Source organism: Lissotriton helveticus, chromosome 3_1 (genome assembly GCF_964261635.1).
Source record: "Lissotriton helveticus chromosome 3_1, aLisHel1.1, whole genome shotgun sequence".
In the NCBI taxonomy this organism is placed as follows: Eukaryota; Metazoa; Chordata; class Amphibia; order Caudata; family Salamandridae; genus Lissotriton; species Lissotriton helveticus.
Window position 1 is genome coordinate 131,473,958 of NC_136061.1, and position 25,962 is coordinate 131,499,919.

At 48.3% G+C, this 25,962-nt stretch overlaps 1 protein-coding gene across 4 annotated transcripts in view; it reads left to right on the top strand.

Annotated features, from left to right (window-relative positions):
- The window catches only part of SH2B2 (SH2B adaptor protein 2), a 487,294-nt gene that overhangs the window by 46,602 nt on the left and 414,730 nt on the right, over positions 1-25,962 (top strand). The gene's annotated exons all lie outside the window — the stretch shown is intronic.

Below are 25,962 nucleotides of genomic sequence, written 5' to 3' on the forward strand. Positions count from 1 at the left end.
TACACATACATCCGCTGCACATCACACCCACTCTCACATTTGCCTCTTCTTCATGCCATCTCCGGACTGGAGGACAGTTTCTGAGGTCCAAATCCTGCTGGGAGGAGTGTCCGACCTCTCCACACTCCGCCTACAGGTATGGGGCCACGGGAACTCTACGGCATATATGGAGACTAAATGCCTGGTATCTTCAGGACCAAGAATATAATCAGGGAGGGGGCGTGGCCAACAACATGGCCGGTTAGGACGTGTGCCTGCATAGCTACGGCTTATTTCACTGATCCGATGGATATTAAGGTGGCCCACAGTCCGGCAAAACGACGTTATTACATCCACAGAGGTCCCTGATCCCCCCGGCGGACTTGGTGGGCGGTCCGGGAGTCAGGAGGGCCTGTTTCGTGTGAAGGAGAGGACGAGCTCGGAGCCCCTGGAGCGCAGCCTAAGATGGCACCCCGGTGACGCTGCCCGCATCGCGGAGTGCCTGGTGATGCTGCCGCTTGCAGAGTGCCCGGATTGTGGGGCCGTGGGCCCTACGGACTGTTATCGGAGGCGGCGGGGGATTGTCGGGCCGGAGATGCTGAGGTGCCGACTGAAGGAGCGGTGGCCATTGGGTGAGGCCTAGCGGCCCAACGGAGTCCTGCGACGGCCCAAGGTGAGGGCTGACGGCCTGGAGAGCGCTGCCAGCGGTGGCATCGCCACTGGGCCTGAGGTCGCGGCTGCCCGGTCTGGGGGACGCCTGCGCCGCTTCCTTGTCGGGATCGGGTGTGAGGGGGGGAGACGGCCCGCCACTGGACTGTGCCTCGACACGGGCTGGTCCCCCTCCCCCATGAGAGACTTCGCGGAGTGTCTGGGGCCCCGGGAGGGCGGGGTGACGCTGGAAGAGGCCTACATCGGAACGGCCCGGTGGAGGGACCGTGTGTGATCTGCTTTTCTTCCTTCCCCTCGCCCCCCGCTCCACGAAACCTGAGGGGAGCATGACTGGGCCAGGAGGAGGCTCCCCATCGACGCGGGGTGGTGGCGGAAGGCACAGCTTGATTTGGAGGATAGGCTTGCACCCCCACCGGGACACGGGCGCCAGGTCAGGAGCGGTGTGGATTGCTAGATGAGAAGCGCAACAGCAAGGGGGCACTGGCTCGGCCTCTAGCTACGGGTGTGGACTTCCTGTGAAGGGGGGTGCGGGGCTAGTGCCCTAGGTAGGGTACAGTGGAGGTGAGCTCCGGGGGGACCTTCTGAAGACTGCCAGCTGAAGAGGTGAGGTGCCCTTTCTGCCTCTGGTGATGGTTCCGCCCTCTACCCCCCTCGGTTGCCTACGACCGGGGTCTTTCCTGGGTGGCTGAGAGAAGGGACCCGCGTGGCGCCTGGTGTGAAGCTGACGTTGGAGGGGTGCCCTGAGGGGGGTTGGTGAGGACAGTGAGGGACGGCCAGATCCAGTGGTGTCGGCGGATAGCGTGGACACTGTCGAAGAGCTGTCTGAGGAGAGCGCAGCATGGGCAAGAAAGATAATGCCCCCAGAACCCCCCGACAGAGTACTTTAGATCGTTACACCACGGCGCCCCTCCCCCTGGAGGTTGACTCAATGGGAGCACGTACAGACACGGCCCTACTGATGGGGGCCACACAGGTGTCCTGTGAGGACATACAGGCGTCACGCGTGGCCCTGGAGAACAAGATCGGGGAGGTGGGCACGGAGGTCATGCTCCTACGACAGGACTTTCGAAACTTAGCGGAGCGAGTGAAAGAGCCTGAGACACCATCCAGGACCTGAGGAAGGGCATGGAGGAGCTTCAGTCCTCGCATAAACAGCTCCTGTGGAAGGTGGACGGTGCAGAAAACAGAGCCAGGCACAATAGCCTCCGTTTTGTGGGCTTTAGGGAAGGAGCCAATATGGCGGAGTTCCTGCACTCTTGGCTGCTGCGCACCTTTCCTAAGGATAAGTTCTCGACTTGTTTTGTGATAGAGCGGGCCCATCGGGCACTGCTGGCTAAGCCACCGGTGGGTGCTAGGCTGCGGCCAGTCATTGACCGCTTCCTGAATTTCTTGGATAGGGACATGATTTTAAGGGAAGCTAGAAAGCTAGGGGCAATCCGTCTGGATAACGCACAGATCATAAACTTTCCGGACTACAGCCAGGAAGTGCAGAAACAGAGGCGCTCCTTTGACGCGGTGAAGGCGAAACTGAGGGACCTCCGCATTCAGTACATGCTTCTCTTCCCTGCAAAATTAAAAGTAATCTACAAGGAGAGAATGTACTTCTTTCAAAACCCGGAGGAGGCATGACAGTGGTTGGAGTAGCGCCCCCCCCCCCCCCTTTGACAAGGCATGCGGCAGGGGCTCAGAGGGCATCAGATGTGGGGAAACCCACGGAGGCCCCGAGGGGGTCGCCAAAACCAGAGACTGAGGTAGAAATGTGGAAGCCGGAACGCGGCGGCGATCCATTACCCTGTAAAAGGATCCGTACGACGGCGGGGGCGAAGCGCGGCGTCCCTGGACTCCGGTCCAGGTTTCGCTGCCTTGCCGGGAGCGCACGATCGGAGGGGGAGGGAGAGCCTGGCGGTACCTCTTCGGAGGGGGAGGACATGGAGGAAGAATCTCTGCATCCCCTGGTAGTGGCGATCAACAACATGGAGCAGGAGACTGCACGGGAAACGGGGACTTTGCAAGGGGACCCCCTGGACTCTAACTCGTGAAGATGGGACAGGTTGGGCAGACCGAGTATTGACTCAGTGGCCTGGGAGCACGCAAGTTGAACAGTTTGCTTTGTTCTCTGGTCTAAATTCCTTTTCTGTTCTTCCCTGCTTGCACGTATACCTTTGTATGTTCCTTGGTTAAAGGTTTAAGAGCGGGTTTCTTGGGGGTAAGATTGGGAGGGCGACAGACCTCCTTCACCTGGAAGGCCTAATCTCTGTCTTTGGATGGCGATGGGACTGGAGGGGAGAGGGGGGGTGATGAGGGGGGTGCCACGGGGGTGGGGGGGGAGTTATTCTGTTTTCAGGGATGGGAGGGGGGGTAGTTTTGGACGAGTCTACATTCTGGTTGGGGTTGTTTGTTGAATTTCTTAAGCAAGTCATGGCTAGGACCGTCGTCTACGCATGTGAGCCCGGAGTTCAACTCCTGTTGCAATTGAGAGTTCTATGGTATGATGTCCTTTACGTTGCTAGATAGTCATGGGACAGAGGTCCAGGCTAATAATGGTGCTAAAATCCTCACCTGGAATGTGAATGGCTTGGGCAACAAAGTTAAGAGGGGATTAGTACAAGCCTATGTGAAACGGCTGGGGCCTGATATTGTCCTGATGCAGGAGACGCAGCTTCAGGGCACCAAGTGTGGCTTCCTGGCGAGGGGATCCTACAGGGTGCTAGCGCATGCGGGGTACACAATGGGCTCCAGGGGGGGTTGCCATCCTGATTAAGAAGACTCCTCCCTTCGTGGTCGCACAGACTTGGACGGACCCACTGGGGACATATGTGGGGGTGCGGGGAACGTGGGGACGACAGGAGCTTACGATCATTTCTGTATATGCCCCGCCAAAACTACAGGCCAGGACCCTGTTGGGCGTCACAGACATCCTACTGAACACGTCGGATACCTTGCAGGTGGTGGGGGGGGGGGGATTTTAATGATGTCATGTCTTCCACACAGGTAAGGTCGGGAGGTAGACCTAGGGATTCGACCCCAACCCTTCTGGCCAGAACGATCTCCACTCTGGGACTAGTGGACGTCTGGAGGTGGCTGCACTCAGATGCTAGCATCTATTCGTATTTTTCAGGGGCCCATAAGGTGTACTCCAGATTAGATTACATTTTTATGTCGAGACAGGCACTAACTGTGGAGGACGCGGCGGAGTATCAAGCGAGAGGTATCTCGGACCACTCGCCTTACTGGTGCTGGTGGGGGGGGGGCGCGTGTGGGTGGGACAAGGAGTTGGCGGCTGCCTGCATGGGATCTGCAGAATAAGGATCCAGTGAAGGGCCTCAGAGCGAATGTGAAGGTCTACCTAGCTGAAAACGTGGGTTCTGTCTTGTCAAGGGTAGTCCTCTGGGAGGCCCTTAAGGCGGTTTTACGGGACAGGGCCCAGAACAGACTGGCATGGGAAAAGAGGAAAATGCAGGACGTGGTACGGACTCTGGAAACTCAGATCTTAGACTTGGAACGAGACCATGTGGCCAATAAAGATCCTCAGACTCTTAGATGACTTTTGGATAAGCAGAGACAATATAGGGATTTGGTGACGGGTGAGGCGAAAATACAGGCGCTAGCGACGTTACATAGGTTGTACGATGTAGGGGATAAGTCGGGGAGACTCCTGGCATGGTTGAGTAGGAAAGAAAAAGACGCCCGATGAGTTGAGCAGGTGAGGGACAAGCAGGGGCAATTGCGGCAGACGGATATGCAGATAGCTCAAACCTTTGCCGCCTATTATGTGGCCTTCTATGAGGCTAGGAACCTGGGTACACTTGATGACGCGTTGGGATATATGGCCCAAATTGACATCACCGTTCTTTCTGTTGATGACCAGCGGGACTTAGAGGGGGATATAACTATAGATGAGATTAAGGAGGCCTTGACCAAACTCCGTCTGGGGAAGTCCCCTGGCCCCAACAGTTTTCCCTCTGAATTCTTTTAAAAAAAAGGCGGATCTTCTTGCTCGCCACCTCTTAGCACGGTTTGAGGGAGAGGCTCAGGAGGGCATGTTGCCGCCAGACCTACGCATGGCCACAATTGTCCCATTTTATTAGCCAGGTAAACTCCCCCGAGGACTGTGTGTCGTACCGCCCCATATCGCTTCTGAATGTGGAGGTTAAACTCCTGGCAACAATCTTAGCTCTTCGATTACGGCGGGTGATTCCTGACCTGGTCCATTTGGACCAGACAGGTTTTCTGCGGTATAGGGCAACTAGATTGAATCTCAGATGGATCCATAACTGGTTGATGGAGGTGCATAGTCGGCAGGACCCTCATTTGTTTTTATCATTGGACGCTGAAAAGGCGTTTGACGCGGTACATTGGCCCTTCCTCGAAGGAGTGTTGTCTAGGTTTGGCTTCGGACCCAAGTTTAGGCAGTGGGTGCGGTTATTGTATACAGATCCAAGAGCCAGCGTTAAAGTCAACGGGGTGTTATCGGAGGATTTCCCCACAAGAAGGGGGACTCGACAGGGGTGTCCCTTGTCCCCGTTGCTCTTTGCCCTAACCATAGAAGTAGTGGCCTGCGAAATTAGGCTGAACAAGGATACAAGGGGTATTAGTATAGACCGGTCGGATCTGCACGATGAAAAAAATATCGCTATATGCGGACGATGTCCTTTTGTTTATCACTCATCCTGTTACCACAATCCCGGCGTTGTTCACTGCACTGGGCCAGTATGGCGCCCATGCGGGCTATCAGATAAATTGGCATAAGTCAATTTTATACGATCCCCGGGGGAGAGGACTGGTCCTATTTGCCTGGGGCACTGAGAACTACGGACGAGGGCTTTGTGAGCCTGGGGGTGTACATGACCCTGGATATAAGTCTCTCTTATCAGAAGAACGTCAAGCGGGTGCGGGATAATTTTGCCAAGGAGGCTGCTAGGTGGAAGGCGCTCCCCCTCACGATTTTGGGCCGCGCTGCCATGTTTAAAATGATTACGCTACCGAGGTTTGTGTACGCCTTACAAAATGAATACTTCCCGCTCCCTTATCAGGTTTTCACCAATATAAATGCTGAGTTGAGATCCCTGCTGTGGCTGGGGATACAGTCCAGGGTAGCACTGGGAACTCTGCAAAGGAACCAGTATAATGGTGGGATTTCCCTGCCAAACATCGAACCCTATTACTGGGCGGAACATCTCACCCCCATCAATGAATGGTTGCATGCCCCGGCAGTGCATCCCACGTACTGCACAGAGAGGAGTGCTATGGTGCGGCGCACCTGCCTACACTATATATATAGGGGAAGGAACACCTGCACCCCGCTACTAGGGTTACGCTAGGGATCTGGGAGAGGGCGACTAGGGCAATAGGCTGGACGCATACACCGACGAAACAGACCCCAATATGGCACTGTACTTGGCTGAAGGAGCTGTATAAGCTGCGTGGGTTCAAGAGGTGGGATGACATCGGTATCTCCGTACTGGGGGACCTGATGAGGAGGGGGGGGAACTAAAGTCCTTCCAGGTCCTGAGGGCGGAATTTGGGCTGTACCACACACAGTATTTTAGATATGCGCAGCTGCGACATGCGTGGCGGGCGGAGGAGGCGCTGGTGGGGCCCTTACCAGAGTATGCACCACTAGAGGGGCGATTGTTGCAAGAAACACATCCCGTGCAAGGCAGTTTCCCTGACCTACAAAATATTGATCAATAATATACCGGACGGGCTGTTAAAGCTCATCAGAATCGTGGAAGCGTGATGTGGGGGAGATGGATACGGTGGATTGGGAGACTGCCCTGATGCACCCGAGGGAGGTGGCCATCAAGTCCCGCCTGCGGCTTATCCAGTATAAAATCTTGCACAGGGTGTATTATGATAGGGTACGTCTACACCACATGGGGAGGGCCAGCGACACACAGTGCCTCAGATGTGGACAGGAGAGGGGATTTTTACCACTCTGTCTGGTTGTGCCCTGTCATACAGGCGTATTGGGCGGAGGTCCTGAGGGAGTTGGAGGAGGTCTTAGAAGTCACCCTCCTGCTAGATCCCAAATTGGTGCTGTTAGGCATAACGAATGATATTGATCTGAGCCGCCCACTCATGATGTTTATAGTTCTGGCTCTGGTGGTATCTAAGAGGGACGTGGCGCGGGCTTGTGGACCCATACCCCGCCAAGGTTGGATGAGTGGAGGAGGGGTATGGACCTATACATGGCAGCAGAGCGGGTCACATACAAGGCAAGGGGGTGCCCTAAGAAGTTCACTAGAGTATGGGGGAAATGGCGCCGATACCATGGCTTGGATGGCGGCATGTGACCAGGGAGGGAGGGGTACTCTGCTTTGGTTGGAGGCGGGTTTAATTGGGTATGTGTTTTAGTATTTTTGGGCTCTTGGAGAAGCAATGTAAAGCCCGGTCGAGAGGAAGACGGGAGCATGATTTCGCAGGAGGGGGGAGGAGGCCAGGGGGATGAAGGGTGGTGGCTGATGGTCTTCTATGACATGCTTGTTGTGTTCATGCATTGTAAAAAGCAAATAAAAATATTTCAACAAAAAAAAAGAATATAATCAAGGGAGAGCTGAAACTACTTCCACGCCAATGAGGGCACAGTGCAACTTCATAGTACGCTATGGGAGGTGGGCAAAGCCACAATCCGTGGGTATACGAAGGGGTTCCTCCAGCACAGATGGCAGGACCAAGATCGCCATCTCTCTCAGCTCAAGGTCAAGGCCCTCCGCCTGGAAATGGCTATGGTCTCGCTGGATGAGGAGGCGGAATGCCGGCAGCTCCAACTAATACATGAAGAGATCAAAAACATCTCTCTTGAATCTGCTAAACTGATTTGGAGGTCCTCAGTGGCCCAGGTTTATGGTTGGGGAGACAAAAATGGCAAAATGCTTCATTGGTTCGCACCCCATTCCCTAGCCAACCAGATAGTATCCGAAATTTCCGATACACCGGGACAAGTCTCTTGCACCCTTGCTGAAATTGTGCAGACTGCAAACTACTATAAGGTGCTTTACTCAACAGATGTTATGTTATGTTACTGGGATTTTTAAAGAGCTCTGTTACCCTGGGGTGTCCAGATCACTCACATACGCCATTTGCCGGCTCCCTTTTCCTGCAGGGTATCCCCCTTCCGCAGCTTCAAAAGAGAGAAGTTAAGGTCATGGATGAGCCCATTATGACTGAGGAAATTGGTGAATTGATCTCCTCACTTGCTACCTGCAAGACTTCTGGTCCTGATGGTTTCCCTGCGAAACACTATGCAGCATTTCGGGAAATCTTGACTCCACACCCTGTTTGAGGCGGTTCTAGAAAGATGCACTTTTCCCCCTGACACAGACACAGCCACTGTCGTGGTCCTACCCAAAGTAGACCCTCCCCCAGCCTCATATTCTAACTACCACCCAATCTCACTGATTCAATCTGAGATCAAAATTTACACAATGATTCTCGCCACCCGTCTGAAGCGGGTGCTCTACATTCTCATACACCCTGACCAATGTGGCTTCATGCTGCACCCTAGTAAAATGCACTGTTTGAGATACCTCCACATGCCCCTTGAACACGGTAATATCCCCTCTCCATACTTACCTCTACTGCTTCTCGACTTTGAAAAGCCTTTGACACGGTCGACTGGCACTATTTGGGGAGTGTACTAAAGAAGACGGGCTTCAGCAAAATGGTGGAAGTCCTTTACTCCAACGCATCAGCCAAGGTCCTCATAAACTGGGCACTATCGGACGCATTCCCTATCAGGCGGGGAACCCGACAGGGATGCCAACGCTCCCCTCTCCTATTTGCTCTTGCAATAGAGCCTTTGGCTTGTCTCATTTGGACCGATGACCGGATACATCCGTGGCGCTGGCAGGGCTCTCACAAAGACCAGGTTGCCCCATATGGGATGCTCTTTCCTGCTGACCCGCCCCAATCCGGACTGAGATGCCTCCAGATCCTCCACTCCTTTGAGAGAACATCAGGGTTACGCCTTAATCTGGCTAAATCTACTTTGCTGCTCCTTCAAGCCAGTGTGTGGACTGGCAAACCACTATCCTCCTATGATGGCTTTAGTCCCAATATCTTGGTATCTGCGTAGCACTTCTTCCGGAGCTGACCTGCTCCCTTTTTCCTCAACCCATTGCTCAAACGTACAAAAGACGACCATTGTCGATGGCAATCGCTTCCACTCGGTAGGATTGCCCTGTTCAAAATGATGTTTTTTTCCCCATCTCTTATATGTACTCCAGAATCTCCCGCTCCACCTTCCTCTCAGCTGGTTCCATGAACTGGATGGAGTGATTTCGACTTTCCTCTGGGGTGGTTTGAGATTGCGGCTGGACCTTACTCACTGCCAATGGACTCCATGCGAGGGGGGAATGGGGATGACTAACCCCTTCCTGTACTATTTGGCCACCCACCTCCTGGTGATCCACAACTGGTTCAATGGCGGATGGTTGAATCCGGCATACCGACTGGAACTGGAGAGCATAGGGTTACCCCAGGGCCAGGCCATGCTTAATGGGGCTCCAATTCCTCACACTTTACCAATAGTTACCCTAACGGCCCTCCTTGCATGGCGCCTCATGCTGCAACACACGAAATGGGATGCTAAAACCACACTACAAATTCCCCCCTTGCCCGGTACTTGGCTGCAGGAGGTTGGGACATTAGCAGGCTTTCAGTCGCTTGGGGAACGTGTGGCTGGGAAAGCACTTGTCCTCCTTCCGGGAATTGCAGCAAACATACTCCCTACATGCTACTCAATTTTTCATATACCTCCAATTGCGACACACACTTGCCCTCCAATTTCCCCACCACACGGCAATCCCAGACTTTAGTCAGCTGGAGGCTAAGCTCCTCATGGGGAACCTGGGGAAGTGCGGAGTATCCCAAATCTAGAGATCCTTGATAAACCATACCCCATCCACAGTAGACTCCCTTAGTACCCGCTGGGAACAATGAATAGGCCCTTTAGAGGGGGAGGACCGGAGGGATACTTTGATGGCCCCTAGGGAACTAACCATATCGGCCAGGCTACGCCTCATCCAAATCTATTCTCTCCACTGTGCTTATCTTACCCCGGTGCGGTTACACAAGGTGGGATTCCTCCCACCTCTAAAATGCCCACCAGAAAATGCGGAACCAGACTATTTCTATCACATGGTCTGGTCTTGTGCCATCCTCTCCAAGTTCTGGGCGTCGATTGTGGCTGAACTGAGTGACATACTGGGCTGGGTCGTCTCTTAGTCCTCATGCCCTTCTCCTGGGGGTGATGGAGGGGGTGGATGGCTCCTGTACTGATAAGTTGTTCCTAGGGACTGCCATCTTGGTAGCCAAAAGAGACATTGCAGCAGCATCTCCCTCTGTTACAAATTGGCATAAAGGAGTGGACTGGTGTGCCATCCAACAAAAATCTGTATATTCGGCAAGAGGCTGTCCTGCCAAACAATGACACATATGGGGCAAATGGATGGGCTTGCTGGGTTGATGATCCGCATAAGTTGTTGGGAAGTGGTGGGGAGCAATACAGGGCTTGTCTGTCAAGTGACCAGATGGGGGAAACTCTGAAAATGCACTAAAATGATTTTTATATGTCAGTGGTGCACTGTTCATCTTGTTGCTTATAAAAGTCAATAAACTTGTTTATAAAGAAGAAAACATGCCTACAGGACGTGGTCAAAACTAGAAATTGATCAATTCAATCAGTGCTTGGATGCACAGTTGGAGAGTAATATCGATTTCTCTATAAATCACTAGCTACTAGATTTCCAGGGCTCTGGATGAGGTTCTACCTATAAAATCTAGTTTCTGACATCTGGCAAATTCTTCTGCCCCATGGTACTCACCTAACCAAAAGAAAGTGCATAAAATATAAAGGGCTCGGAGGCTCACCTAACCCCACATGGAGAAGCAGGCCTACAGAACTGAATTGAAGGTTTCTAAAGCACTGTTTAGACTATTCAGTCAAAATTGAAATAACATTTTTAGCGGTTAATAACTCACCAAAAGAACTTTTTTTCTGTCTACAAATTCTTAGCAAGTGTTGACTAATCTGCTTTCAAATTTCCCACTCAGAATTTATGGTTGGGTCTAACAACTTTTTTCACAATAAGGTTTCTAGTCTGCTATCTTCATTCAGCCTCATCTCCTTAGTAGATGCCACCCTGGAACCTGCCACTAAACATTTATCATCCTGATCTAACATCACTCATTTAACACAGGATATCACCTTAGCTAAAGTGAAGATTGTTAACTCTGGATCCTTGACCAGCAAAATTCTACAAACTCATTCTTACATCGGTTATCCCCCACCTTCAGTCTGCAATATGGCCTTGTAACACTACTTTTGAAGAAAGCTTCTTTGGATCCTAATATTTGAACAGACTATCGTCCTATCTCCCTCGTCCATTTTGTTACTGATTCTGGACAGCTGTTTCAACTCCCAGCTGTCCCGCTAAATAGAAAAGAATGCCCTTAATGCTTTCCAATCAGGTTTTAGACTCTCCTTAAGCACAGAGGGTGTGCTTACGGCTTCTGCCAGTAACATGCTTATGATAATAGAATCACAGGGCTCTGTGGCTGTCATCCTTGTAGATTTGTCAGCAGTGTTTACACTGTCAAACTACCCTTCCAAAAGTATTAATCTTTTTTTAAGCCCGAAACACAGGTTGTTCTATTAATGCTTTTTTGCTATTATTTGTAGGATCTTGGGATGCTCCGCCCTCAGCCCCACACTTTTTATTGTGTACATATCAGCTGGGGTGTGGAATCAGCAAGCATTGACAAAGCCAATAGGTCTGACATTCGAATACAGCTTTTGGTTTTGTCAATGCTTGACTAATTTTGGCATCGTTTTTGTAAAACTTTATTGTTGTGGGAGCTGCCAGGCCCTTGTCGTTATAACCAATATTGGCAAAAATATATTTTGGTCTTAGAAAGAGCACATTGCCAAAGTAGCTCTCAGCCCTGAACAAACCTCTGTGTATCGATCTGCTTCATTTCAAAGAGCAGAATGCTTTCACAGTACAGCCAGCCAATAGCAAGAGATACAATTTTAATAAAAAATAAAAGATCTTGGTTAATGCCAGACCTAATTAAATGCCCAATTGTTAAAGAAAGTCACAAAAGTGTATCCATGGTATATGCCTTTGGATTAGTTCCGATTCAAGGCTTTCACAAAAATTTACAGAAGTGGGCCAAGAAATTGTACTCCTAGAAAATATTTGTGAACTCCAGTTAAGCCAGAGCAAATATGCATGTGCAGATTTCCTCAAGCGAAAATCTGTTGAGCATTTATATGTTTACTTTCCCTCTAACCAACTTTTTTCCAAATTTGGAAGAAGTTTTACCTCTGCCCTTGCGAAGGAGTAAATTTCCAACCTTTCTCAGTATGGGGAAAGATTAGAGAAGAGCTGGTCAAAACCCCTAAAACAAGTTAGTAGTTTTGTACTGATTCAAAAGGGTATTCCAACCCTGGAACTATTGCTTACTGCTATCCCCAGTCCAGTATGCAGATCAGTAGAAAGATATCAAAATGTGGGAATTGCTAGTATTCAGACCGTAGTATATATTATGAGCCCAGGAATAATCGGAGAGGCTATTATAAGAGCTCCTATATAATATTACTACCATTATTTGTCGCCTCACTACATGAGACAAAATCCACTTGTACCTTTTGGTTACAGGGCAAGCAGATTTTTTTTTAAGCAACCTGTTCCATGGACAAGTAGATATTTTATTAAATTCCACACCCCTGGTAGCATCATTGGCGAACTTAGTTGCCTATTTGGGTTTCAGTTCTACGCATGCGCAGGCAACACTCAGATCATTCTGCACATGGATGGCAACCTCAGTTATTTGCATGCAGGAGCCCTTTAACAGGTAGAGGTGGTTAGTTCAATTAATACCAACTCCCTCCAACTTAATTCAAACCAAACAAAGGTCTATGATTTCATGAAATACCCCCTGCTGGTCTCCCCGATAAGCACCGGTTTCATCCCAGTGACCACTGCCCACGATCTGGGTGTCCGATTCAATCCTAAGATGTCCTTCAAACCCCACATCAAGAAACTTATGGTAATCTGTTTTTTTTTCACCATCAAGGTTCTAAAGAAAATCCTTCCTTTCATACCACAAACCAGTGAGTCAACTGATACAATCTGTGATCATCAGTAGGCTAGACTACTGTATGTAGACCTTCCGGCTTACTGAATCCACAGATTGCAGCTAGGCTTCTAGTGGATATCTGTAAATATGACCATGTTGCTGTCCATCTTGAAACCCTTCACTGTTTCCTGTGTAGAAAATGTTTTTTCAGGTCTTTTGTTCTACCCCACATTACATCCTAACTATACATCTACGTTCAATGATTCATCCGAGCACTCCAATAATAATCACAGTCCTCCAGTTAGGGTGTTCTTATTCGTAGTGTTCAAATTTAATACTTCTTCTTAATTTCATGCAATGTTCACAATGCAGCCAACACGTGTTTCATCCCGTCAGTACAATGACATTAGACTTCTTCAGGGCTGCAACCCAAATAACATTCATGAGCCATCTCCTTCATTGCATTGCCCCACCTTAGTGCGACAAATTTCACAATTAAATCAGATTAGAGGGATACACCCTTTCATCACCATTTGTATTTGTGACAAAGTATATAGAACTAGCAGCCCGTCCCGACGTTGTCCGGGTATGAATTGCTGCCGGCCAGTAGTATATTGTTTTGTAGGATTTCGTTTTGATAGCATTTCTTATCTGTGACAGGCCTGTGAAACGCTCCGATTCACAGTGCACTGCTGATGCACTTAAGAGTGCGCGTTCAGTAGTGTGTGAACTCGAGTTTCCCTATTTTATTTTTCCTTGCAATATTATATAGCGCGAACTCGACAACATGGCATGAGCACAATTTACATTACAGAAGAACACATTCATTTGTGGTAGGCACGAAGAGACGGAGCGATTTGCCTGGAATCACAGGATGTTGAGCTGATGCCGAGATTTGAACGTAGCTCCCCAGTTCTAAAGTTCGCGGTTCTAGAACTTGTGGCGGGAGGTGTGTCTAAAAGTGTATGTCGGTGCTGGCCATCAATGAGAGAGACCTGTGCATTTTTTAAATGGGTGGTGAAAAAATATGAGTATGTTGCTGGAGATGTGGGCCGCCGTGCCACCAATGTACTTACCGGGGGAGGGTAAACACCCATTATTCCGCAACTTTCTTTCCGCATACCATCACTCCTCATACTTTCATTACGAAAGTACCATGACTCCGCAATGCCATTATAACGCATGGCATTACATTTTATATGCTTTTACCACGCATACATTTACAACGAAATTCGTTGTAAATGCATGAATGGTAAAAGCATGTTTTTTTTTAATGTTTGGATATGGTAAGTATGGGTATAGGGGTATATGTTTTGGGGTACTGAGGTATATGTTTTGGGGTGTTTGGGTATTTTACGGGTTCAGATATAGTTTTGGGTTATGGGGTACAGGGGTAGTTTTAGGGTTTAGGGATAGGTATGGGTTTTGGGGTACAGGGGTATTTTTAGGGTTCAGCGCTAGGTTTGGGTTTTGGGGTATAGGGGTATTTTTAGGGTTATGGGGTAGGTTTGGGTTTTGGGGTACATGGGTATTTTAAGGGTTCAGGGCTAGGTTTGAGTTTTGGGGTACAGGGGTATTTTTAGGGTTCAGGGCTAGGTTTGGGTTTTGGGGTACAGGGGTAGTTTTAGGGTTCAGGGCTAGGTTTGGGTTTTGGGGTACAGGGGTATTTTTAGGGTTTAGGGCTAGGTTTGGGTTTTGGGGTATAGGGGTATTTTTAGGGTTCAGGGCTAGGTTTGGGGATACAGGGTATTTTAAGGTTCAGGGTAGGTTTGGGGGTACAGTGGTATTTTTAGGGTTCAGGGCTAGGTTGGGGTTCAGGGGTATTTTTAGGGTTTAGGGATAGGTTTGGGTTTTGGGGTACAGGGTATATTTATAGGGTTAAGATGGGTTAGTGTTTAAGGGTGTTGGGGTATTTTAAGGAGTAAGGGTGGGTTATGATTATGGGGTGCAGGGGTATTTAAAGGTAGCAGGGTGGGATTAGCACATGATATGAGACATGGCATGAAGGGCGGGATGTACCACACGCCCCCAGCGTTTGTCATGCCCCCAGCACACGCCCACAAGGGACTACTTTGCTGGCACGGTTCTTTTACCTTTTAAATGTATATGGTGGGCGTCTGCATAGTCTATGTCCTTCTGCTGCAACTGCCCTTTCCAACGCTGTATTGGGTGTTGTGGTTGGTGCTGTGGTTCCTGAGATTACCCGCCTCAAAGGTTTGAGCTCTCTTTATTATATTAGTATGGATAGAGGATCCCCAGGCCAAGTACAAACTAAAGTCACCCAAGTTGTGTTGAGAGCGTCCAAGTGTGCCAAATTGGCAGTAACACCAAAAAGAATTTATACTCTTAATATAGAGTTAGTCTAATTCATAAAACGTAATGAGGCATCAACTACCTACCCTTAATATCCGATAAGGGTCCTTATCAAAAAAGAAAATCACAGATATATTCTCTCCAATGTTCTTAGATCTAAAACATGAACTCATTATCATGTTAAACACCACTATATCAAGTCAATATAACATTACATGACCATAAAACCATCTCATTTATATCTCAGCATTATCGCATTGCTAGCGTCGAAACAGAGCGAGTCCACCGTCTCCACAAGTTAACTAAATCAAAAGACTACTCACCAAATTTCTCGTCAATATAATATAGTATAACATTCTCCTCGTGATGATAGGCTTCCCAATATCTAAAAGTAAATTACAAACTATACTACTATCTGGAGACAAAATCTTGTCTGTATCCTGACAATTGCGTACCATAAAGGTAAATCTTACCTTCGGTTAAAAAACTTGTCGCTTGCCTGTCACCGCTATTGTAATTCTTCAAATATCTAACACGTGTACGTGTTCTGCAAAAATAAAGAGTATAAACTAAATAACTATGTATACCTATGGGATCAGTTAACTCACTACCATTCCCCCATTCAAGACGCTCACCTCAAAGTCCAACAGCTACTCCGTCAAGTTCCCGGCGTACTGCGTGGGCGCCATCTTAGAGTGGCTATTTATGGTCAAATTACATAAGCGCCATCTTGTAGTAGTTCCTGTATTTTAACTTAAGTCTTACGTCCTACTTCGAATAGAAGTTCCTACATTTTACAATTACGAAGATGCGCCATCTTGACATATGTCCCATATTATCATCTCAAATAACTGGAATTACTGTATCCAAATTAATCATTTTAAATTATTCTAATTAACACATAATTTCAATTCAACCCTTCAGTCGTGACCCAAATAAAATTCAAACTCATGATCTATATTCATGCCCCGTTCCACGGCTTTCAATTTCATTAACCACAATACTTCTCTTCTTCTCAGCTGTAATTGTCTATTACCCCCTCTGGGGTCTTGTTTAATGTGGTCAATCCCATGGAAACTAAACACATGACGGTCTCTTTCCTCATAGTTTTTCACCCAATGTGAGGCTATGGGGTAACGTGTATCGCCATTTTTTAGGGCTCTAAAGTGCTCTACCATTCTGTCTTTTAGTCTCCTGATGGTACTACCTACATATATCATACTACAAGTACATACTATCACATACACTACATGTGTAGTGTCACAGTTTATGAACATGTCTATAGTATTATCACCAGTATCGTTATAGTTGAAAGTAGTCACCTTGGTTTTCGCCCATCTACAAGACCTACATCTTCCACATTTGTGGAATCCCTTCAATTTATTAGTCAGACAGTCAGTACCTTCTGGTTTTTTAGGGTTACTTGGACTAATAAGGTTAGATAGGGTAAGACCTTTCTTAAAAGTCAAACCCGGTTTACTTCCTAAAAATGGTTGTAGGTCTTCGTCCATACGAAGTAAATGCCAATGTTTATTAAGAATAGAGTAAAGTCTGGTACTTTCCGTATTATAATTTGTAATCACCCGTACCATCATTTCACCCTTTGCCCCACTTTGTTGTTGTTTCTTCAATATTTTACTGCGTTTCAATTTCTTAGCTCTTGTTACAGCCTCCTTAATTATCTTCCCATGATACCCACGATTCAAAAACCTGTGTGACATATCCTCAAGATTATTATCAAAATCAATCTCATTGGTACAATTACGTCTTGCTCTCGTCATCTCGCCATATGGTATTGCATTAATCTGGCTATTGGGATGACAGCTACTGGCGTGCAATACAGCATTACAGCTTGTAGATTTTCTGAACATTCTACTACCAAGTTTCTTATCCTCCACAAACAGTTCAATATCCAGAAAAGTAATGCTCTTTCTATCATAATGTGTAGTGAATTTCAAATTCATCCTGTTGTCATTCAAATAATCAAAAAATCCTTTAAGTTCATCTACTGTACCAGTCCATATCAGTAGGCAATCGTCTATAAAGTGTACCCATCTTTTTCCTTCGTGGCCCCAGATTCGCTCAGCTTCGAACCTTCCCCACTCTGTATTCTCAATCCTATCCTGGTTAAGATATGGACTATTTCCACTCTCTAATCTGGAGGCACAACTATTGTTATGGAGCTATTTGAGAGAATATGTAATGCTGGCATCAAGGTTGGAGTGTAAATTCATACTCCATAAGCGAGTAGCTTTTGGTGAAGGTCTGATAAATCTCTCTTACTCACCACTGATACTAATAAATACTATGTGTCTATTAACAAGAGGTAGATAGACAACGATAAAGTTAGGATGTGGTGATAAATTAATAGCACTGTTTTGGGACTGACTACTTGATTACGTTGACCTAGAGGGTGAATACAATACCTGGTTTATTTGAATACGTGGTCATCGAAAGATGAGGCGTGTTTTACTATGGATCGGACTTTGCCCTCTAACTTGTACCTTAACTAAGCCATGGATCTTTGATATAACCATATAGTTAATTCGTAACGTACAGTGTTACAGTGAATGTGGGAAATAGTGAGATCATAATAAAGATATTAGGTACTGATAAATTGAATGAATAATTTAAAATGATTAATTAGGATACGGTAATTCCAGTTATTTGTGATGATAATATGGGACATATGTCAAGATGGCGCATCTTCGCAATTGTAAGATTTAGGAATTTCTATTCGAAGTAGGACGTAAGACTTAGGTTAAAATACAGGAACTACTACAAGATGGCGCTTATGTAATTTGACCATAAATAGCCACTCTAAGATAGCGCCCACGCAGTACGCCGGGAACTTGACGGAGTAGCTGTTGGACTTTGAGGTGAGCGTCTTGAATGGGGGAACGGTAGCGGGTTAACTGATCCCATAGGTATACATAGTTATTTAGTTTATACTCTTTATTTTTGCAGAACACGTACACGTGTTAGATATTTGAAGAATTACAATAGCGGTGACAGGTGAGCTACGAGTTTTTTAACCGAAGGTAAGATTTACCTTTATGGTACGCAATTGTCAGGATACAGACAAGATTTTGTCTCCAGATACTAGTATAGTTTGTAATTTACTTTTAGATATTGGGAAGCCTGATCACCACGAGAAGAATTTTATACTATATTATATTGACGAGAAATTTGGTGAGTAGTCTTTTGATTTAGTTAACTTGTGGAGATGGTGGACTCGCTCTGTTTCGACGCTAGCAATGCGATAATGCTGAGATATAAATGAGATGGTTTTATGGTCATGTAATGTTATATTAACTTGGTATAGTGGTGTTTAACATGATAATGAGTTCATGTTCATATTTTAGATCTAAGAACATTGGAGAGAATATATCTGTGATTTTCTTTTTTGATAAGGACCCTTATCGGATATTAAGGGTAGGTAGTGGATGCCTCATTACGTTTTATGAATTAGACCAACTCTATATTAAGAGTATAAATTCTTTTTGGTGTTACTGCCAATTTGGCACACTTGGACGCTCTCAACACAACTTGGGTGACTTTAGTTTGTACTTGGCCTGGGGATCCTCTATTCTATATACTTTGTCACAAATACAAATGGTGATGAAAGGGTGTATCCCTCTAATCTGATTTAATTGTGAAATTTGTCGCACTAAGGTGGGGCAATGCAATGAAGGAGATGGCTCATGAATGTTATTTGGGTTGCAGCCCTGAAGAAGTCTAATGTCATTGTACTGACGGGACGAAACACGTGTTGGCTGCATTGTGAACATTGCATGAAATTAAGCAGTATTAAATTTGAACACTACGAATAAGAACACCCTAACTGGAGGACTGTGATTATTATTGGAGTGCTCGGATGATTCATTGAACTGTTTGAGTTGAACTACCATGGTGGTTTAACTGTTGGAGTCGTGGTAACCGGCTCTGTTATCTCCTTGGAGCACCACATTGGACTGAACATATTACCTACCTTAAACTTGCTGTGCGCCCTGTTTATAACTGTTACCCCTGTTGTGTATACATCTACGTTGTTTACCAGATACAGGCTTGCCAGATTTCTGCGCTTGCCCATTTCAAATCTGGTAAATGTGCTAAAATTTAAAAAGGTCAGAACTGGCTATCATGCTTTTTTCAGTGATCACCAACAACTACAGGTGATGAGTGAAATGCTTGAATTAATCTCAGAATTAATCACCTGAGGCCCATACCAGTCAACTGATGATCACCAATTGGGGGGGGAAACGGTCACCACCATTGGTCCACATTTAATTTTGACACCAAAACAGAGGGAATGAAAATTGAACTTTGGTATCCTGGGCTGTATTATGAACATGTCCTACTTCAGTATGTCGACTTGGAACTGGTCCATGCACCTACATTTGCTGAAATTGTGCAGTCTGCCCCATATACTTTGAAACATGAACAGACATCAACAGCTCTCTGTTTATACGCTGCACTATCTGCAATTTATACACCAACTTGTAGGTTTTCGGAGTCAATGAATGCACTCTTGGAATCTCTGTTTCAGTAAAACCGCCCCGGCACATGCTGAGAGTAACCTTCCTCCTTGATTCATGCTAAACCCTCTCTCCTAAGACTGCGCAAGTCTTTACAAACATTTCTATTGCCATACGTTTTAAATCCTTTCCAAGATCTTAAATATTGATGAACTTTCCATCAGCCCTTGGTGTAGTAGTTTTCACTTCTGTACTAGATGCCTTTGAAGTAGTGCTTTACAAATTATGGTGCATACTACCCATACAGTGGGGGAGTAAAGTTGTGTCACTGTATAGACGTGACCATACAATACGATTGTATTTTGCCAAGCTAGACTCCCTGCCAGGTTGGCCACAAACACCAGACTGAGTGGACTCGATTGAGTTCCAAATGTGAGATCCACAGGCTGTGATCTGGGAAGAGTGAAAGTACTGCTTTGTGTGGCTACCACATAGCTGTAAGCCAGTCCGTCCCCCTCATACACCAATGCCATCCGGGAATTCAAGCAGGAGAATGTCAGTCTAGTCTTCAAATGTTCATTTAAAGTGTTAATGATCTTCTCAGTAGTAGACCTCGTCAGCCCAGCTGTAAGCCCAACTGTAAACCAATGCCACCCTGGAGTGTGAGTACAGAAATGCCTGTCACTTTGAAAGGCTTGTTTAAAATGTTAATGACTTGCTGTCGGCAGTGCCGGACTGCCCAGTTCTTCCATCGGTCCTTTCCCTGGAGGGCTGGAGATGTTTGAAGTCAGAGGGCTGCTGCTGGCCCCTCTATGTTCTCCTGCACCTGCAGGTTAATCGCAGATGGGACAGCGGATAGTTTAGGAGAGATAGAGGTAAAAGGGAGAGGAAAGACCAAAGTTGATACGACCTTCCATCACATCACATCGCAGTGCTGCCCGGAGTCCACTGGAGGAAATGGAGAACTGGTGAAACAATGGGGCAAGAAATGGAGCTCTCTGCATCTCGGTGTAGGCGCTTTAAAGGTACTGGGTCTGTAACATCTGCATCTGCAGCTTTTGCGTAATTCTGGTAAAGGGGGTAGGACTGTGAGTAGGTAATTAACTGTCTCAACTCGATTCTCGGTGCCCAGTAGTCTTTATTAAATCAAGCTTTGTTTTTACAAATTAAAGTTTGTTTTGCCTTTTAATCCGCTGCAAGGAGCGCCAGTCTTAGTTGAAACAAATGAGCACTTGTTAAGTAATGACACCACTTTAGGAGACCGTTGTGTATTTTTAGGGCTCATGCCCTGCGTGTTATTGACCAGGTTTATGCTTAAAACTGTCCATAGACTAGTGACCCTGCCTAAAACGCACGACTGGTCGCGACAGTTGCCACTGTGTCCCTGTGACAATCAATCCTCTCCGTCCACTATCCATTTAGTCTTTGCATTTTTACTGCTAGCGTTATTGACCAGTTATGTTCATAGAATGTTAGTTTCTTTTGCATGAGTTAAGGCATTTTTTTTTGTAAACAAACTGTATTTGGTTTCACAAAGGTAACATGGAGGTATTATGCCACAACTCTGCTGCTCAGGAATTAGCCAGCATGAGATACCATTAATGCAGCAAGTATCCTACAAAGTAGTGGTCGTCCAGTATACGCAAATATTTCAGTATACATGAGTTAACCCCTTGCACGCTGCGCACATTTTCGCGTTGTCGGACGATTTGAATAGTGGGCGGTATTCGAACGACTCCTGGCTGTCCTCACACGCCCCCCGTGACGTCGGATGGAAAACAATTTTAAACACATTTTTATTGAGTTTCAATTCCACAACCAAAAGCATAAATATACAGTTAGAGACATCCCTTCCCCCCATTAATATCTTACTGCTCTCATTCTGCAATACAGTTCTTTTACTAATGCGTCCACCACAGTTCTTCTTGGAGTGCTATGCTAATATCCTTGCATAAGTCACCCACCGTTAATCAAAAAATCAACCATCTCTGTTTGCGTTCCACAAAATTAATTTACACAGGCCACATACCCAGCCAAAGAGGTACATATTTATCTCCTGGTGTGAGAGGAAGCAGATTGATCCTCTACAGACTACGTATTCTGATGTATACCTTAAATTTATTGTGACATTTCGTGCATAAAATGGTCCTACAAAGCAAGATTCTGCCAGTAGGCTAGTCGGGCCAACAGTGATATCTTTTCAGAATGTGCTGACCCTCACCCACCAAAGTTACATGTTTATCACCAAATCATGTTCCAGGATCGGTGGGCGGTGATCTACCCAAATTGCACTGTTACCTAGTCAGTGATTATTTTACCTGATAATTGTCACGTGGTGTAAGCTGAAAATGTGGCACCGCTCCCCCCCCCCCCCCCCCCATCATAGACCTACTTTGGATGTTCGTACTCTTCATGGTACCCGCACACACTGTGGCTTGCAGGTGGGTGATATTCTAGATCTCTTTATGGTATTTAATTTACCCCCTTTGGAAGGATGGGAAGCTGAATGTGAGATGTGGTCTCCTGCTTGTCAGATTAATGCGCTGTTAGTGTTGAGCGTTCAGGTAACTTTACCGAGGTGGTGGTTGAAGATGTAGACGGTCAAGGGGAGCACCAGAAAGTTGGTATGGGAACTTATTATTGGTGCAGATGGTGAGCTGATATGAGTCGGCCAGGAGGTTGTTTCCTCCAGTCCTTGAGGCTTCTATATCGTGGCGCTCCGTAAATAGCCTTCTGCAGCTGTGTGCTTTCCAAAGCTCTCCTGGGGCTGGGCCCCTGCCAGCGCCGCTGCCCAGCAGTATTGCTTCCTGTGCAGGCGAGGGCTCGTGCTCACTTGACTCTGGAAGTCCCCGCGCGCGCCCTGGCCGTGGCCTCTTCTGTCAGCGCCGCGCGGCAAAGGTCACCGGCTGCTTCCGACAGCAGCAGCAGCGGGGCTGGGAGAGGCGTCCGTCTCTGGCCTTCGCTAATATGCCAGCCCGGCACCGAGGCTTAACGCATCCTCACGCAGGCTCGCGCACCGCCCCTGGTAATGCGCTCGGATCAGTGGAAAAGCAGACACTTGACCTCCGCTAAAGCGCGGACCGTAATTTGTATTACCATAATGTGATACTTGTGACGTCACACATGCCATTCACAGTTTATGCAGATGATATCCTGCCTCAACCCGACTGTAAAGCAAGAAGGCTGCATAAGTATACGATACACATGCATACATAGTTTTGTGACACCTGTTGGAGCTGTGTGTTACTTTTCCTCACTGGTGAGGTGTGTGTTTTGCTCTGAATGTGTTTGCATATATGGAATATCCTAGCATACGAGACTCGGTGCAGATTAATTGGCGCTGGTCAGACCTGCGATGAAAGACTTCGAAAAGATTTTTAAACGCACAGATGAATCTACTAGGATAAAGGTCAGAACTTTACAAGAGACCGTGGTGCCTTTGAATTGTCATGTTAGAGGAGACAGTCAGAAAAACAAACAGAATTATCTTTGAATAATTGAAGCCAGAGTAGATGGCTAGCCTTTGACACAAAATGCTACGATTACATATGGTAATCCCCATTACTCTTAGTCCTACTCGTCCTCGACCCAGTCATTACTCATGAGGTATTCCACACGACAGGAAACAAAACAGGAAACGCTTTTAGACTCCACCCACCCTCCTGTCAGGTGCTATAACACACCTCACCACCAGAAGCACATCCTGATGTACCAAGCACCAAAGGCCTGGAAAGGGAGGGCGGGCGGGACGTATGACTGGGTCGAGGACGAGTAGGATTAAGAGTAATGGGGATTACCATATGTAATCGTAGCATTACCTCTACGTCCCTCGTCCTCGACCTAGTCATTACTCATGAGGCATACCAAGGAAAAACGCCCAAAACAGGCCTTTGGCAACCACACAACAAAACACAGACCAGACACAAAGGAGTGCAGCAAGATAAAGTTGCAAAAGCGAACAGAATCAGAGCGGAGGAAAAAAAAAAAAACCCACAGCCAGCAACACTCCAGGACCAAAAACCGGTCCGGGCAGAAAAGGCACAACCCAACCAGCAGTGCCGCACGAAAGTGGATGTGGAGGCTCAGAACCCAGCCCGGCAAAACCACCAAGAGACACACCCAGGGAAGCAGTCCAGGAGGCAGACACGCCCCGAGCGGACGCGCCAGGACACCCGCCGGACAGGGCAAACCAGCAACAAGAAAGGCAAGAGCAAAGACCGCCAGAAACCAGCGACCCAAAAGAGAGCCCGGAAGTAGCCGGAGCCAAACCAGCCAAGCCAAAGGACACGGGGAGAGACACAGAAGAGCGAAACACCCCAGAACGAGCCCCAGAAAAGGACAAGGCACGCGCGAGGCCAAAAGAAAGAACAGAAAAGCCACCAGGCCAGAAATACGGGCCCACAGATCCCAAAGGGACAAAAAGGGGAAGACCGCAAACTCCCCAAGACCAAGGAGAAACCCCATGGGGGCACCAAAGAGCGACCAGAAGGAGAAGAGAGCAACCCCGAAATCAATCCAGAAACCCAACAAGCCAGCAGAAGGGAGAAAGGAAACCGGGACCCGGAAGGCACGGACAGCAGCCGAAGGCCCAGCAAGGGAACCAGAGGAGGAACACCACCTCGAGAAAGAAGACCAGTGCCCCGCATAGGAAGACAAGGCAGACCACCAACGAGAAGCCTCCAGCACCAAAAGCAAGAGGTCGGGCAGACCACGTCCAGAAAGAGGGACGGAGACCACAGAGGAGAGGGGAGGAGGCCCCATCGCCAGGCCCGCAGCAGAGGAACTCCAAACCCAGGCACAGAGACGAGGGAAACCACCGACCCAGGGAGTCCGCCACCACATTGACCACACCCCCAATGTGTGGAGCAGACAGGGCCAGAAGATGAAGCACCGCCTAAGCCGAGATGGAACAAGCCACCAGACCAGGGACGAACCGCGGGCCCCCCCCCAGGAGACACAGAGAAGCCACAGTCACCGTGCAGACCGATCGCACCAAGACATGGCAACCCTCCAGACGAAGGAGGAAATAACGAAGCCCCCTTAGTATTGCAAACAACACCATCCAGGAGGATGACCCGCGAGACTCCGACGGGAGCCAGTGCGCCAGCACCACCCCACGGGCCAGAGTGTAGCCCAAGCCCGAGGTGCAGGTATCCGTGGCCACAACCAGAGGAGGAGGGAGATGAAACAACATCCCCACGGAAAGGCGGGAGCGGTCAAGCCACCACCGGAGAGTAGACACAACATCCAGAGACACAGGAACAGGAACCGCAAAGTCCAGGACAGGAAAGGGGATCCACCTCTGCACGAGCCACAGCAGAGGCCGCAGACGAACCCAGGCCCAGGGCACGGCGAAAACAGAAGCAGCCAAGAGGCCCGAACCTCCAGCCACCGAAGAAGGGGAGCCGAGACAAGCAACAGCAACAACCACAGCAAAGACTGCAGGAGACGAATCCGGGCGTCTGACAGGAACAACCAGCCCAACACAGAATAGAACACTGGCCCGACGAAGGTCCTCCGGGACGCAGGCACCAGGAGACAAATGGGCAAGTAGAACAAACACTCGTGGCCCCAGAGAGAAGACATGGACAAGTGAAGGCGGCGAGACACGACCGCCAGGGACGGATCCCGAACCAACCAGACGTCCAAACACGGGAACACAGACACCCCCAGGAGATGGAGAAGGGCCACCAAGGGAGCCATCACCACGGAGAACACCCGGGGGGCGGACCGAAGACCAAAGGGGGGGACGCAGAACAGCCAGCGCCGACCCAGCAGGCAGAAGCGCAGGAAACGTAGACACCGCACAGCCACCGGGACGTGCAGGCACGCAACATGGAGGTCCAGAGAGGAGAACATCCAACCGGACTGGATCAGCTGAAAATCTTCCGGAGAGACACCATCACGAACAGGAACTCCAGCACGAACAAGTGCAGACCCCGAAGGGCGAAGACCCCCCCTGAACTTCGGCACCACAAAGAAGATGGAGTAGACGCCCAACCCCCACACCTCCTACGGAACAGGGACAACCACAAGCACGCGGACCAAAGAACGAACACCGTCCAACAAGGCCAGACGGCGGGAAGCAAACCGAGGAGAAGGGGACACTACCACCCCGGAAGGGGGGGGGAGACAAGAATCCGAACCGGAAGCCCAGTGACAAAACAGCCAGCACCCATCAGCCCGAGGACGTCAGGCGCCAAGCACGAAGGAGCCCGCGAAGACACCCAACAGCCAGAGGAGGACCACCAGCGAGAACGGGCCCCAGGGTGGCATAGTCCGGACGCTGCGGACCAGACCCGGCACCCCACCGAGACACCTCCAGAAACTTCCGGGGAAAAACCTGCCAGATCCACGCTGAGCCCAAAAGGAGGACCGGCGAAACCCAGAAGGCAGGCGGAAAGTCCAGGCACCAGAGAAGGAGGAACCCCCTCTG